The 16938-nt window shown below is 42.3% G+C and overlaps 1 protein-coding gene across 2 annotated transcripts in view; it reads right to left on the bottom strand.

Moving 5' to 3' along the window:
- IRS1 (insulin receptor substrate 1) overlaps positions 1-16938 on the bottom strand; it is a 115592-nt gene that overhangs the window by 37123 nt on the left and 61531 nt on the right. Inside the window, exon 2 of one of the 2 annotated variants that reach the window (XM_029225272.1) lies at positions 15503-16706. The exons of the other annotated variant lie outside the window; for it this stretch is intronic. The gene's annotated coding sequence lies outside the window, so the exon portion shown is untranslated. Of the gene's footprint in view, positions 1-15502; positions 16707-16938 lie in introns of those variants that run through there. 2 annotated transcript variants of the gene reach the window in all.

Below are 16938 nucleotides of genomic sequence, written 5' to 3'. Positions count from 1 at the left end.
AATCTGGGCAGAGACTTTGTAGGGGACATAAATCCTACTAGAATAGACGGAGACACTGGATCACGAAAATTTGGATTTAAGTGGTAAAGCGGTCACATGTAACCCCCCGAGGCTAGATAGGCCAGGGAACATTTAGCCCACATCTGACATTGAAATGTGACTCAGTAGGAAAATACATTTTTTTGGTAGATAAATAGCAAGGTCTGCTTAAACAGAAATGGGGGATCATAGATGTTTATATGAAGCTCTTACTCTAATAGATACAGATGTGTACATTTGCCTTGAAAGAAGAATCGAAGGTAGAACTGGATAAAAGAAGGAAATATGCCCTCCTACAGCTACTTACAAGCTTTCTCAGAATAGAATTTAAACTCATATTGTCATTCTCACCTTTTTACTCTCTGCTGTAATACACACACAGACACACACACACACACACACACACATCCTGGAGTGTGCTGAAGGAAAATACCACACAGTAGCCTTCTGGTATTTTCCTTCAGCACACTCCAGGATTTCACATTCCACCTCCAACTGTCCAAATCCTCCTACCTCCCTCCCTTGAGTCTTCAGGGGCCGAGGTCCCGAAAAGCAAAACCACCTTGTTACAATCCTTTCTTGTTGCCCTCACCCAGAGGCCACGTCTTCCTTCTCTGAATTCCCGTGATAGTTTATCTGTACCTCTCATGGAGCTTATCTCTTTCTGGCTTGTATTATAGTTGTTTACGTGTATGAGACATCATGGTCAAGAGGAAAGGACCACTGCTGGCTTGAGAGTCAGACCTGTCTGAGGATGGATACCAGGTCCTTTGCTCACAAGGTGGGTGGCCTTGGGAAAATACCAACGCTCGGGAGCCTCCTTTTTTTTTGGCAAAATATAAAAGTAATACTCTCTCTCTCATAATTGTTTTGAAGATTGGAGATAGTATACATAAAACACAGTGCTTGGTAAAATACCAAAAAGGTCAATGATTATTTCATTATTTATGATGTTACTTTTGTATTTCTTATGTCCCCTACTAGAGTATCTATTTATCCATTCATTCAACAGAAATTTATTGAAAACAGACTAGCATGTCAGGCACTGGGGGCCACATGGAGAAAAAGAGAGTTTGGGAGTGGGTAAAGGCAGAAAGTAAACAAACAAATAAACACAGAGATAGTTTCAGATGAAGATTAGTTCTGTGAAAAAACTAAAAAAAAATATGCAAGAGAGCGATAGAGGTTTTGGGAGACAAAGGGTTCTCTGGGAAGGGAGCGTTTGGGCTAAAACCAGGATAAGAGGGAAGCACCTATGAGAAGTGCTAAAGCCAGAGCATTTCAGGAGGAGGGGACGGATCAGTGTGGAGGCTCTGGGTGAGAATGAGCTGACAGCAGGGTGACCCAGGGAAGACATGGCAGGGGGTAAATGGGAAGAAATGGCAGGGGCCGGTCCCCTAGGGTCATTGCTGGCTCTGATGAAGAGCAAGGAGTTTTTATTTTTCTTCATTATATCCATTTTATTTTTGCACTATTGATACCCTTTGTGAAGTTTTAAAAAAAATTTTGGGGGTATAGTTGATTTATTATAATGTTGTGTCCGTTTCAGGTGTACAGCAAAGTGAATCTGTTATACATCTATATTTATTCACTCTTTTTTAGCCTCTTTTCCCATATTACAAAGTACATGAAAAGATGCTCAACATCACTAATTGTTAGAGCAACGCAAATCAAAACTACAATGAGGTATCACCTCACACCCATCAGAACGGCCATCATCAAAAAATCTACAAACAATAAATGCTGGAGGGCTTCCCTGGTGGCGCAGTGGTTGAGAGTCCGCCTGCCGATGCAGCGGACACGGGTTCGTGCCCCGGTCCGGGAAGATCCCACATGCCGCGGAGCGGCTGGGCCCGTGAGCCGTGGCCGCTGAGCCTGCGCGTCCGGAGCCTGTGCTCCGCAATGGGAGAGGCCGCAAGAGTGAGAGGCCCGCGTACCGAAAAACAAAAAGTGCTGGAGAGGGTGTGGAGAAAAGGAAACCCTCCTATGCTGTTGATGGGAAAAAGCATGGATTTTATTCTCATTGTGGTTGGGCGCCTCCTTGAAGGCATGGACCACTGGCTTGTACTCAGTGTTATATCTGCCATTGTGTTTGCCTCCTGGAGAGACGCTACCCCACCGTCATCCCGCAGACTGTTGTGGCAGAGATAAAGGGAGGGAAGGTTGATGGAAGGGGAGAAAGAGGAGAGAGCTGGAAGGAGGGAAGGAGATCAGAGTACAGACTTCCATACAGATGACTCTGATGGTTCTCCCCTTTGTCGGGGGCTCAAGGAGAGACCGAGGCTGGCCTTGGTGGGTGGAGAAATCTTCATCCTCCTGTGAACATTTGGTGTCACACTGGTCCCCTTCCTCGGGTCGTCCCAGATGATGGCGGGGGCTGGGGAGGTGGGAGATCGGTGAGAAGCACAGCTCATCTGGCTCCCAATGCTGGCAGTTCTGTCTCTCAGGTGACAGATAACAACTGTCAGATGGTCTCCCTGTGAAGCAATAAGCTTCCCCGAAACAAAGTGGCCGGCCAAGCTCCAGAAAACTGCAGTCTGGACAAAACACACAAGCCAGGAAAAAATTAGAAGTTCATGAGGAACTGAACAAAGGACCTCGGGGAAATGCAAGGGGTTAAACGTCAGCACACAATGTTCCCGACGCCCTTGAACGTACAAGGAGAAAACTCATCTCACATCCCTGGTCAAGGGAAAAAGAAACCATGGGAGAAACAAGTCAGTGTTTTGGTAGGAGAACTAAAAATAATGCCATGAGAGGTTGGCCCAGCCCAGCAGTGAAGGGAAAGAGAAATGATAGGCAGTAGGTGAAGGCTAGAAACGAGACAAGGGGAGGGAGCCAGGGCCCGGCCCTTTCGTCTTCCAGAGGGTGCTCCTTTCACAGCCTCAGTGACAGGTCCCCCTGGACACCCTCCTCTGTAAGAACACTGTGGTGAGGAGAATCTAGACTATAAATGAAGCAGAAACAACAGTCTTATCTTAAGTATTTTTCTTCATTAATTTTGGTCTTAAATATAAAAAGAAGTGAGCTCAACCCCAGGGGCCAAGTGGTGCAGGGGTATTTGCTACGAGACAAGCATCTCCAAAAGGCTTATGGATCAGAACAAAAGAGCAGTGTTTGAATGAACAAGAAGTGTGAGAGTGGGAGACTCAGGGACCATATTTGAATCCAACTTAAAGGTGAGCACACCTGGATGGGATGACCGTTTCTAACCTCAGCTCAGATCTTAAAGAAAGTAATGTAATAGTTGGAATGAAAGGCAGAGCTAGCTAATATGTTCATCATTCATAATGTCCAGTTTCCTTACTGGTGTCAGTTTTGTGCTCAGAACGCTGTGTGAGTTCATTTCCGACAAGGGGCGCCATGATTGCAATATTCCATCTACGGCTTCATCATAAACCTCCTTGCACCACAGGACTTTTTCACCAGAAAGGTAGGCTGCAGACTTCAAGCAAGGAAGACTCCTTGTGTCTAAGGCCTTTTAAACTTCACAGTTATAAAAGGTAGACCCCACTGTTTTGGCATGAAGGAAGAGATTTTGTCCAAAAGTTGTAAAAATGTTTAGAATTGAAATTATTCTACAAGGTTTACAATGTACAGGGTACCAGTTATGGGTGAAGCACTATTTCAAGTGCCCTGCATATGGTGAGAATGCCTTGAATGCTCTCCAAACCTCTGCAAAGTAAATGTCATCATCCCTACGTTACAGATGGTAAAACTATGGCTCCTAGAAGTTGACAATTTTCCCACGGTCTCCCAGCTAGTCAATGGGATTTCCAGGTTGGCCTAGGACTGTCTGGTTCCAACACTACAGCCCTTTTCTAGAACAAAAACTCATCACTCCACAACCACACAGAAAAAATTAAATGGCAGATTTCAACTGCATGGTCATCTTTGGTGAAAATCTTTGATAATCGATTATGTTTTCATTGGAGGCTCAACATTTTAATGGAACACACTCAGTGGGCATAGTCTTCTTACCTGAAATACTATAGTGTAGTTTCCTAGAGAAGATATTTTGAGTTTGTAATTTCCAAAGAGAAATGCTCTTTTAAAATTTTTGGCTGGGCTTCCCTGGTGGCGCAGTGGTTGAGAGTCCGCCTGCCGATGCAGGGGACACGGGTTCGTACCCTGGTCCGGGAAGATCCCACATGCCGCGGAGCGGCTGGGCCCGTGAGCCATGGCCGCTGAGCCTGCACGTCCGAAGCCTGTGCTCCGCAACGGGAGAGGCCACAACAGTGAGAGGCCCGTGTACCACAAAAAAAAAAAAAAATTTTTGGCTGAGGGTTTCTTTGTGTCATGAAGATCAACTCCACTGCTGGGGCAGAGAAGAGTAAAAATAGATTTCCCATTAGAAACAAAAAGTAGGAGCTGTTTGTCAGCCCGAAGGAAATTCTTTCATTCTTTTCCTGCTTTCGTTCTTTTTCTCCCAACAACTAAGCAATGCTCATCAGAGGGTGGGTCAGAGCCAACTTCATGTACGGGTAGAGTAGGTGGTTACCTACAAGAGATGCCTTCAGAGAGGTGAGGACGGGGGTCTTAATCCCAGGCAAGTCTTGAGAGCAACAGCCAACCAGGAACCCCATCTCCCAAAAACAAAGGAGAAAAAGTTTAGCTTTGATGAATGTATCCAGAATTAAAATTTTTCTGAAAATCTAGAAATAAGCTTTCTTCATTGCAAACATGCAAGTTTCGTGTCATTGTCAAAGTAAAGTTTTATTTTAAATACATAAAGGGACAAGGGACAAGTTCACCATTTTCCTTTTCAAGACTCAGTGCCTATAAAGCACTAAATCTGCTCCAAGTAAACTAAACATCTCCTACTAAACTTCTCTCCATATGGATACCTAAAACCCCACTATTAGCAATTAGTGTTGTCTCCACTCCAGAGAGACCCTGGATCCCAAGAAAACATTTGGCAAAGGGGGGATACCCAACCTCAACGCACGTTTAGAACTGAGGGGAGAAAGAAGTAGGGACAAACTTTACTGACCTACTATTTTGCCCTAGGCCAGTCCCTAATTCTATAAAATTTGCTAGGGCGTCATAAACATTATGAAATTCTGTGATTCTAAGAAACCATCTCTCTGTTTTGAATCTTTAAAGTATCCAATGGAAGTCACAGTCCCCCCTCCCCAGGAATAAAATATACACACAGCTATACACGGGAAAAACAGTACATTCAATTTTAGAGTGTTGACAAATTTCTGAACCCCAGGGTAAGATCAGATATTTCTCCTATTTTATAAACAAAGAAGGAGCGAGCCAGAGAGAAGTGCTTTGCTCAAAGTCACTCAGTTAGTGGCAAAGCAAAGATGAGAGCTGAATTATTCCAGTCACTAGAAGAAACATCCCCATCAGATTCCCATCTGTCAAACATTTCAGCAAACACAAATAGTAAGGTTACTCTATTCAGGAAGAAGTTTGTTTAGCTCAGCCAAACTTATTTTCTTTTTCAACAGATGAAGTAAACCAGATTCAGAGCTCTACTTTTTTTTTTTACATATGAGGCATGGGACCCTGATAACTGGAATAGTTGGTGTGTGGTAGTGATGAAAGGGGGATGTAAAATTAAAGGAACAATTTGCGTTTAAACCAGAAACATGCTGCTGACGTAAAAAAACAAGTTAGCTATTTTAGATGCATCATTAACTTTTCCTCCTTGAATTTTATGATGGGATGGGGAAGGAGGGGGGCTGTGGTGTGCGTGTGTGTATATAAGTGGTATGATACGGTGTGTGTGTGTGTGTGTGTGTGTGTGTGTGTGTATTTGGCTGCCATCTTCTGTGAAAAGCAAATGGGAAGCTCTATTTAGTCGAGCTTCAAGAGGTTAATGAGAGACAGCTAAGGAGCACTTGCATCCCAACTTAACCAGAAGCTCCCAAAAGCAAAAGCGTAGAGGAGAAAGTTAGACTGGGGAGGTGGGAGTGGGAGAGGGGTACAGGTTGTGTCCAGCAATGGAACTGCACCTTGAGAACTTTCCCCGTAGCTGCATAATTAAACATCTAATAATAGCAATGGGAATATGTGGAAGCCAAAAACTTATTTTTAAATAGATTTATCATTCATCTATTAGCACCTGAAGGCTGAATAAAGGGAAGTCAGCAATTTAAAATAAACAAAACAAACAAAAAAAATACAAAACAAAAAAAGAGAGAATTTTCCACATGGCATTTCTGACAACCCAGTGTCACAAAAGTATATCAGGATTTCAATTAACATGGATTTTTTACTTTTCCAGTTTCCATGTCTTTGAACTGTTAAACTCTGGAAGTAAAGGTTTGAAGTTGGAGGGAACTGAGTTGGAACCTCAACACTACACTTACCCACTGAGTGACTTAGACAGGTTCCCTTCTAGACCTTAGATTATTTTACTCTCTAAAATGGGGTTAGATGTAATAGCTACAAACCTTTGGGACGAAGGCACATGAGCTGATCCGTGACCAGCGACAGGCGTGTGGTGAAATGCTTGATAAATGTGAGACGTGCGTGTTACTCGGGTTTTCGCTCTACCTGATCCAGGAGGCGTTCTCAATTCATGGGCAGGAGACTGGGGACCCAAGATTCTTGACTTTACGTGAGAACAAGTTGTACCATTGATAGGTAAAAGATTCCGGCCAGCAGTAACCCTTTGAGACTCTCTGATGCTTTCTGGTCTCTTTGAAAGCTGGGTATGGGAGCCTTTCCACCTGGCCGCTCTGATTCCCTCATTCCAGCTTTCTGGTCCTTACAGCTGTCCCATTTCAACATTGTCCCTGTCTCCTACTCGCCACCTTGCTGACTCTCCAGGTCGACCTCAGCAACCCTCCAGGACAGGACTTCCCAATCTGCGCACACACTTCTCACACTGCATGCTGGGCCATGAGAGCAATTCAAACCTTGCCAGGAGACGGGGCGTTAAAGCCCTTTTAGAATCCGTTTTAATCAATCTGGTATAGATACAGTTTTAAAATAAAGTCACATTAAATACGGGTGGAACATAAAACAAGTGGTGCAGACACACTGAGATCTGAGATCACTTCCAGAACTAATACGGGGGTGCCAAGAACTGGGCCCTTGTGCCACATCATAGCATATAATAGTTCTCAAATAATGTCACGGGTGGGGTGAATGAATAAGTAGTGGGATTTTATAATTTAAAAATACCAAGGAATTGTGTTCCTATCCAATGACAAGTTATAACAATGCTTTTTTTTTTAATCCAATAATCCTCAAATATGTTATCTTCGTCTCATAGGTTATCGGGTATTATCTTCCTGACCTGAATTCATGCTCTTGGCACTGTTTTCGTTCTTAGCACTGCAGCTAATGACGAGTTGGAGAAAGAGACTGGAAGAGGATGCCTGTTTACTGCCTCTCCTATTGGTCGAGGTCCTGCCTGCTGTTCTGAAGACTGACCACAGTCTACTTTGAACTTCTTTTGGAATCTCTTAGGGAAACCCAACTTCTTTGAAAACGATAACTTTTACTTTTTTTTTTTTTTTTTTTTTTTTGCGGTACGCAGGCCTCTCACTGTTGTGGCCTCTCCCGTTGCGGAGCACAGGCTCCGGACGTGCAGGCTCAGCGGCCATGGCTCACGGGCCCAGCCGCTCCGCGGCATGTGGGATCTTCCCGGACCGGGGCACGAACCCGTGTCCCCTGCATCGGCAGGCAGACTCCCAACCACTGCGCCACCAGGGAAGCCCTGAAAACGATAACTTTAATGATTTCTCCTTTTTTTTTTTTGGCTGTTAATCTAGAAAAACTGAGGCAACAAAAGGAAAAAGTATCATCCGAGATTTACTCTGCTTCAGCTCTGCGTGCCTAACGGTAAAAGTAGTTTAGTGTTAAAGAAGTCCTTTTAGCACTTCAAGGATCAGCTCCATAGGGATTAAGAGAGAGTAATAAACTCTGTCCAACAGCGCTGTAATTGTGGCAAGAGCACTCCAGAAAGCCCCTTGCGCAGATGCAGGAGAATTTCAGAAGCCCAGGGCAAGGGTCTTTGCCTCATCCTAATTCTCTCTCTTAAAAAAACATCTATTGGGCTTCTCTGGTGGGCTTCTCTCCCGTGGGCCATGGCCGCTGAGCCTGCGCATCCGGAGCCTATGCTCCGCAAAGGGAGAGGCCACAACAGTGGGAGGCCCGCGTATCGCAAAAACAAACAAACAAAAAAACAAAAAAAATCTATTATAGGGCTGGGCAAACATTTTTATAAAGGATCAGATAGGAAGTGTATTACTTTGGGGGCCATTTGGTTTTTGTCACAATTACTCAGCATTGCTGTTGTAGTGCCATAGGCAATACATAAATGAATGAGCAGAGCTATGTTCCAATAAAACTTTATTTACAAAAACAGGCAGCCGGACTGGATTTGGCTCACAGGCCATAGCTGGCTGACCCCCGACTGATTGATCACGGAGTGTTGAGATGTATGGTAATACCAGCATGTGGGGATTCACTAAGATTCTCACCCAACCTCTCCCCACCCTTTTTTTCTTTGGCTGCACCATGCGGCATGTGGGATCTTAGTTCCCCCACCAGGGATCGAAACTGTGCCCCCTGCATTGGGAGTGCTGGTTCCTAACCACTGAACTGCCAGGGAAGTCCAAGACCCCCTTTTTTTAAAACAATATTTTGTTTTCTTTCTTATTATGAAAATGAGACATGATCATTGTAAAAACGTACAGAAAAATAGAAAAGATAAAAATGATGCAAGAGGGAGGAGATATGGAGATGTATGTATATGTATAGCTGATTCACTTTGTTATACAGCAGAAACTAACACACCATTGTAAAGCAGTTATACTCCAATAAAGATGTTAAAAAAAAATCATCCATCAAACATACCACTTTTTAATATTTTGAGATATCTTGTTTTGTTTGGGATTTTGTTTGGTAGAATCAAGATAATGCTGTATTTACAGTAAGTGCAAATTTACCGAATTCTCGCATTTTTATGCTAATTCCTATGTAAGTTTAGACTAATTTTACTAATTTCTACTTTATAGATTATTTTTTCAGGAGCCATGAGAAACTCTAGTGATGTCACTTCTCTCACATTTACAGTTAGAGGTTGTGGTGCTTGAGATTTGGAGCAGCTTACACAGAGAAGGGAGTGGAAAGGATACTGCCTAGTGACTGCCAATAACACATTCCAGTAAGGTCAGGGTGTAGAACAGCCCCGGAGAGGAGTGTGTGTGTATGTGTGTGTGTGTGCACGCACACGCGGGCGCGTGCGTGTGTTGGGGAAACAACTTGTTACTAATATAGTTTCCTGAGGCCCCTGTTAAAATCTCTATGTTATAATAAGCCTGTCAGGAAATTCTGTAGAGGTAGTGTACAGTCCAAGGTTTGAGAAGCACTGTGGGTTCACGGGGTTCAGGACATGCCACCCCCAAATACAGCCCTTTGGCACACTGAATATTTTAAGCTGAAGGAGTTTGAGAAGACAGCAGCAACAGGAAGGTCACTCTGACCTTCTCTCGCTGTCCGCCCCTGAGACAGGTCATAAAACCCTCATGTGAGAAGTGCCCTCCCTACACTCAGGAAAGGAGCATCCTTATCTCCAAAGACAAAGAGACGCCGAGAAGAATGCAAACAGACAGGCCTTGCTAATTTTCCCCCAGTTCACTATGCTAACCTCACACTCCTTAACCTATCATATTCCTCCACGAGGGTCCGCACTCCATCAAACCCAGCACAAAAATACTCGGCTAGCTGTTTCTTCAGGTCCTTAGGAAGGCTCCATGTCATGTAAAAATGCGTATGTATAAATTTACATGCTTTTCTCCTGTTAATTCGTCTCTGTCAGTTTAATTTTCAGACCCAGCCAGGGACCTTAAGAGAGTCAAGGAAAACCTTGCCCTCCCCTGCAGGGTATATGAGAGAGGAAGCTTTGACCATTCTATCACTTCAGGTCAGGACTCTCTCTAGCTCAGATGACCCCACTTTTTTCCTATTGCCCATCTTGGTCATTTATATGATCATCAGTTCCCACACCAGGGAAGGTAAGGAGTTCTGATTTAATGAGTTTACAGGAGGCAATACGTAGAAGCTGACGCCTAAAAATACAGGCGCTTGGATATTCTTGTGGCTTTCACATCTCACCTACTGTCCTGCTATGTTCCTAAAATAAAGTTCTCTCTATTGTGTTGCTGAAGAGGGGTGAACTTCTTGAGGGAACAAATGGGGAATCACAAAAAGACTTTGGACAGGAATGAACTAAGCCAGACACAAAGATAAAGAACGGAAATAAGTGTAATAAGGGTCTGTTACTGTGTAGGGTAAAAATGATAAGTTGGAGAGAGGTTTCCTCTCTGGCTCATGTGAGATCATATTTGCTCAGCAAGTTAGTCATACAGGGAAGCTGTAGTGGTAGTGTTTTTAATGTAGAGAATTTAATTTTTTAAAGAATTTGGAAACCAGAGACTTGCAGTGGCATTGATGGGAATACAAGCTTAGCCATCAAGCAGTCCACGGGTGAGAGGCTGCTGCATCCCATAGTATCCCTTGACCATAGTCATGCCCCTTCTCTCTTCTGCTTGCCTGTCTGGGGAATACAGAAATGATAGATGATAGTATCTACCTCTGGGTTGCTGAAAGGATAAAATGAGATAACCGCTGTACATGCTGGTGATTCATGTAGAATAAATGCAGAATAAATGCTGCTCTTGTTTATAATAGAACCAGTGAGGTAATTACAAATTCTCCTTGCCTGTTCGTTCTTGCAGGCATTTTATTGACATTTTACTTGCCATAGTTTGTTTCTGTATATGTGTAAAGACAATAAGACAATTATGCTATAAATTGCACCATTAATTCACTCCAACTAGACTTCCCTCAAATTTATACTAATTAGTGATGTTTACTTGTAATTTCAATAGAAGTTAGAGTGATGTTTGCTTTGCAATACCACTGGCAGGGAAAAAAATCAGTTTTTGTTTTTTTAAAGAATAAATGGAGAAAGCTCATATAAAGTGAAGATGAAATAATGACTTCAAGCATTTATTCAATCATGTTGCATGCTACTTCTTAGCAATAAAAATTTCATTTACTATGCGTGCCAGGTAGAAGGAAGACTGGCCTGGTGCACCAAATAAGGATAAGGAAAGACAGAAAACCCAGTCTTGTCACTCTCGTGGAGCGCCATGCTCGTTAAAAGTAAATAAATTTAAAAAATTAATCTCGAATCTGTTTCCAAAATGTTAAATAATTTGAGTCTACCCTAACAAACATAGGACACGTCAATCATCTATTTAAACTGTTTAAGCAAGAAAGCTCAATTTGGGAGGCATGGGGGAGTTGGCTGTTTGTTTATTGGCAACATGGTTTATTATTTTCAAAAATCATTGGTGTTCTATCCATTCTAGCGGTGAAACGATCCAAAAGGCTCCCCTTGCACAGAAATCCGGATTTTCCAAACGTGCCAACCACAAGAGTCACCTGTTTAGACATACTTTCCCAGGCAGCTCGAGGAAATCAGCATGCAGAGTAAGTGGCTCTAGTCATCAGACAAGTTTGGGCAACACTTCCCTGCAGCGGTTCTCAGCCCTGACCTGTACTGGAGTCTCCTGGAGAAGAGAAAAAGCAGCCGCAGGAGCAACAGATGCCCAGCCCCCTTCCCAGACAAAGTAAATCAGCCTCTCTGGAGTTGGCCTGGCCACTGATGAAAATTTTTCAAAAGCTACCCTGATGACGCTAACCATCTCAGACCCCGTCCAGAGGTCCCCTCCAAGGCAACCTGCATCACAACAAGAGCTTCGTCGAAGGTTGACAAGGCTCTTCTAGTGCCTCTCAACAGAACACATACCTTTCCACCCCAGGGAGGATAGATGTTTGCTCCCCTCTCTCTCTTCCCGTCACACCACCACCAACAAAAGCAACTCACAATCTTGTCAGAGGTCTTTTTCTTTATATTCTTGGCCATTGGAAGCCAAGTGAAGAGGGACAGGGTGAGGTAAACCTATCCATTCCAAAATCATTCATTAAAGTATGTTAAATAGTGTGACACTGCTCTTACCCAATCAAATGCCCCGGAAAACTTGAATTGGCAGTTTCTGTTTCATGTCCCATAATCAAAAACATGAAGGATCACTAGCATTCGCGTCCGTGAATTCATTTAGACAGTTTTCTTTAATTAACGACGAAGACACTACAGTTCTAAGTACCAGACAGAATCGGGGCGGGGGGGGGGGGAACTGAAAATAAGCATAACACTATAAAGAAAACTTGGAAAAAGTGAATCTAAATAAAAATATATACCTGGCCTGGTATCCATTACATATATACATAATACATATGTTATACACATATATACAATAAATGTTTTGGTAGCAATACAGACCATGCATTGGTCCTTTTGAACACAGATGAAGTAGCACCGTGAGCAGCACCACCCTCTTAAGATGATAAACCAAACTGCACATACATTAAACGAAAAAATATATACGTATTTAATTTGGCCCGCCCTGTAGCCAAGACATGTAAGGAAAGAACCTTGGAAGAAAAATGGTTCCGGGAACTACATTCTTAAGCCAATAGCAAAGTTCTAAAAAGAAAAAAAAAAAAAGCACTAAAGATGTCTATACAGATACAGACAAGTTTTCCTGTGTACTGAATTTGTCCTATCATGTGGCATATTGGTTAACACTGGGGAAATTAACAACAAAAACAAAGGGAGAGATTTAAATGCCAGGTGAATAGCCAAAGTCTATAATACCAGATCTCTTGGTGTATACATCACAGATGCCATCATCAATGAACTAGGAAAGGAAGACAACTCTCCAGCTATGCCCTATGTTTTTCTAATCGTATTAGCTAATTCTAAGCTCTTGATTACTGATAAATTTCATTAAGAGTAGGGTTAAACACCTCCAACATCATTCCACCACTTCCCAGTACCTAATTTGATGCTCTGGTTACAAGTAGGGAAGGAATCCAGTATGCCATCTGACCCACACCTTCTCTATCCATCCTTAGGAGACTGATTTACAGAGCTATAGAAGGACCCCCATGATCTTCTCTGACTTGCCTTTGGAAATGACCAACGGCACCAAGTGTTTAACCCCTTGATGGTCTACTGACCACAAGGCTCTATTTGCCCTCCATGACTAAGCTCACAGAGTGGAGGTCGTTCTCTTACATCTGGCAAGGTCATATTTCCTCACATCCCTAGAAGTGTATGCTTCTTCCTTTCCAGTTTCTCAGCAGCCTATATAAATGCAGCATTCATACTGCAACTAACATACATGAGGTCCTAGGAACACTTACTCCCCTGTCAAGTCCTTGCAAAGGAGCAAGTTTCTATCTGGTCTCTATCCATTCTCCTTCCCATGCCTTCCAGAGGGTCCTGTCTCTCCCCAGTCAAGGTCTTAATTCCTGCAGCGTTTCTGGTTTCCATGCCTCCTTGTGTGACGGACTGACCTACAGAGCCCTGACAAAGCAGTTGGAACGTTGCACATTAATCTCATTTTTCGTGGTTCTGTTATCAGTGGATGATGAGCTCCCCTCCCCCATTTTGAAACCATCTGCAGTGAGTAAAAATGAAAGTTTTCAACTACACGGCGTATTGCATTCAGGATGCAAGATTGAACAAAACAGGGCCTCAGTATTGTCAAATACTCTTTCTTATAGTTTAGAAAAGCTGTTTAATACTTCAAATGTCTCAGATTTAAAAGACAGCTAGGAGGCAAGCGTCAGCGAAAGAAAAGTTAAAAATCTCTACTTCTGGCTAGATGATTTTTAGAAAATCCATTTTTGCAGTCAACGTAGATTAGTCAAGAGAGTCCCTGACCTTTGAAAGTTAGCAAGAAACAGCCACAAATGTAACATCAGTACTGAATTGTCATTATTGACTCAGGTGGTTGATCATTAATGGATTCTCTTCACTTTTAGCTGGTTCTAGGACTTTTATTTTCTTTTGCTCAGAATAAAGATATCATCAAAGTCATGAAACATATTTGTTCTTTCCACAAAGGAGAATTTTAAAACTCTGCCTAAGTCTCTAAGGAAGAACACTGTAAAAGGTTGGTCTCATGAAGAAAAGCCACTAACTTACAGGTTAACCAGAGGCCACTAGAAGTCCCATTCATGAAAGCCTTTGGCTGGCCTACAAATACTTTGAAATGGATAAAAGCCAAGTCTCCTGAATAGGAACTGAACACAAGGACTTAGCAGCTAAAGGTCAACCCCTCATGTAGACAGAGCAAGAGTTTTTGCCTCAAATACCAGCAACTTCCAGTTTTTTAAATGGGCGAAGTTTGATACCACCAGAAAACCCAGCTCAGGGACCACTAGAAGCAGCTTAAATAAGAATGCCTACCTTGATACTGTTTGACTCAACAAAACGTCAGTGAAACAGAAACCAAGAGATGGCTTTTTCCAGTCTGGTTCATTTCTTGTTCTCACCCAGAATATGTTGATAACCCCACATGCAGAGGTATCTTGGTAATACATATTCAAAGTTCAGGTTCCTTGAGAAATAATAACTACCTTTACAGGAAAATGGGTGGGGCTGACTTTGTTCATTGATTTCTCTTTAATTACTTATGTCTTCAACGGAAGAGAGTGGACAGCTTGTCTCCTTCCTACACAAGCAAGAGTATGAGTCAACATACTTGAAAAATGAAAGTTAGACTAAGAAAGTCTTTTTTATAAAGAGTAAAAAAAACAACAAAAAACTTTCATATCAAATTTTTTAAATCGGTAGTGTTCTCTCCTAATAGGAAGTGATGTCACTCAGTGAGTTCCTTGGAAACAATGGATTCTTATGACTACAGACCTATTTATCTTAGAAATTGATGAGCATGCAAACGATTAGAATCTGCAACAATGAACATTGTACAAGAGTCTGTGAGGTACATGCCATTCGTCTGAGTTAACAGTAACACAGGCCTCAGCAGGGTGAGGGGTTCCATTGATCTCCACTCCCTTTTGAGTAGAGCAGGGGGTACCTGACCCATTGATGAGCAGCCACTGCAATGGCCCCCAACCCTGGCCCCTTCCTGGCAGCCCCTCTCCCACCCAGGGAGATCAACCCTTCAGTGAAAGAAAATGTTGCTCCTCTCAATAGCGGGGCCGGGACCTCCTGATGGAGAGTTTACATGGACTCCGGGGGAGTCTGATACTAGCCTTAATTCACTGAACCTTTAGGAAGTTTCCTGGTCGAAGATTCAAAACTCTGTAGGCAATTTCTTGAAGTACGTCCATTGCCATTTCTTTTTCACAAGGAAAAATTCCAAGATGTGTGTACTTTCCAAACAAGAAAAGGATTAACATTTTCACTGCTGGCTAGATGTTTCCATAGCAGGTCATTATGCTTTGATGTGCTCTCTGTGCCCTGGGTTTTATTAACTAATCACGCATAGGCCAGTAGCCACCAGGGCAAATGGACCAAATTACATTCAGTTAAATAATGTAACACTGGACATTCTCAGAAAACATGAGATAAGAGTCTTAAGGAAAGTGACATGTAGCCCTGGTCATGATAAAAAAACACGTTCTGGAATTTTAATTTCTGGTTAGAAATGAAAGAAAAGTATTCACTTGTCTTACATCTTTCTAGAGACAGTGCAGGAAATGAAAGATCCTAACGTGTGCAACAGAAAAAAAGAAATGGTGGCAATGGAACAGGAAGCTTACAGAAGTGGGGGAGGGGAGAAGAAAAGATCAACAGTCTCTAGTTTATTATGAATAGAAAGAAATTTCCAGAATTTACAAACACCCACATTGTTCATTCCAAAGAGAGCTTTTGATTTGAAGGGATCACCCATGTCGCCTCCTCTTTACAGTATATACAATGGAAGACACTGAATGCCTTTTCTTGTAATTTTGCTTCCATTCAATTGCCAATTTTAAGCTGACACTTGAAAATACCCAGTAGAATATATCCTTCTTCAGTTTAATTAACATGGCCTATTGCCTTACAGAAAAAAAAAATACGAAATTAAGATCAGCTCTTGAAAGGATCTCAGCTCAACATCAGGGCTATATTACAAGAGATAGTATCAGCAAATAGAACTATACAGTTGAGAACCATCTATGGCACTATGATTCTTATTATATTACTTTTCTGAATTACAATCTTAAAACAAGGATCATACCCTATTCTACTCTTGTTAGCCTTGTTTTAAGCATTTGCTCCACTCTTTACAACAGAACATTGTATACCTCAGTTCCACATCCCAAAAAAAGATGTGCTGTAAGAAAAGTTACATTTTAATTAAAAAAATTACACTTATAAATCAAAAACCTATGTTAAATATTTAATACTCTCTCCACCCAAAGCAAACAGTTCCGTATGAAATAATTTACAATGATGCTCTGTCGTACACGGTTTCAGCAGCAGATGAAATGTGTCTTGTAAATGCAATGAGCGTAAACCCATTCTCTTGTGGCACGGTGGGGGGCACATCAGCTCATGTGGCCAGCTAAGTCCTTAAGGTCGAAGATGAAGTTTATGCAGACTCATTGTTCTGGTGTCACAGTGCTTTTTTCTTGGCACGATATAGAACGTGCAGTTCAGTCAACAAACTCCTGAGGATTGTGTAAAGTAAACAAACTGAAATGGGTGCATCGTACCATCTACTGAGGAGGAAGATGTGAGGTCCTGGTTGTGAACCATGAAATATTTAGAGTCTGGGTACCCATGAGTTAAAGGAGGATTTGCTGAGGTCATTTAGGTCTTCATTCTGAAAAGGAAAACGAAAGAATTCGTCACCACGGGCATCTCAAAACGCACGTTTGATAGCTTTTTAGGGTTCTTCTTTTAAAAGGGGCAGCACCTTTTAAAAGGGGCAGCTTCAGATAAACTGAAGCTACAGGCACAAGCAGTACTGAGTACTTCAGTACAATCAACAAACTGTACTTAACTTTCTTTCAAAATGCAAGAGTCTAAAGCAATCACAAACTCAAAATAGTCAA

The sequence above is a fragment of the Monodon monoceros genome, unplaced genomic scaffold (assembly GCF_005190385.1).
Source record: "Monodon monoceros isolate NGI ecotype Baffin Bay Population unplaced genomic scaffold, NGI_Narwhal_1 Super_Scaffold_16, whole genome shotgun sequence".
Lineage (NCBI taxonomy): Eukaryota > Metazoa > Chordata > Mammalia > Artiodactyla > Monodontidae > Monodon > Monodon monoceros.
This window is presented reverse-complemented; position numbering and strand designations above follow the sequence as displayed.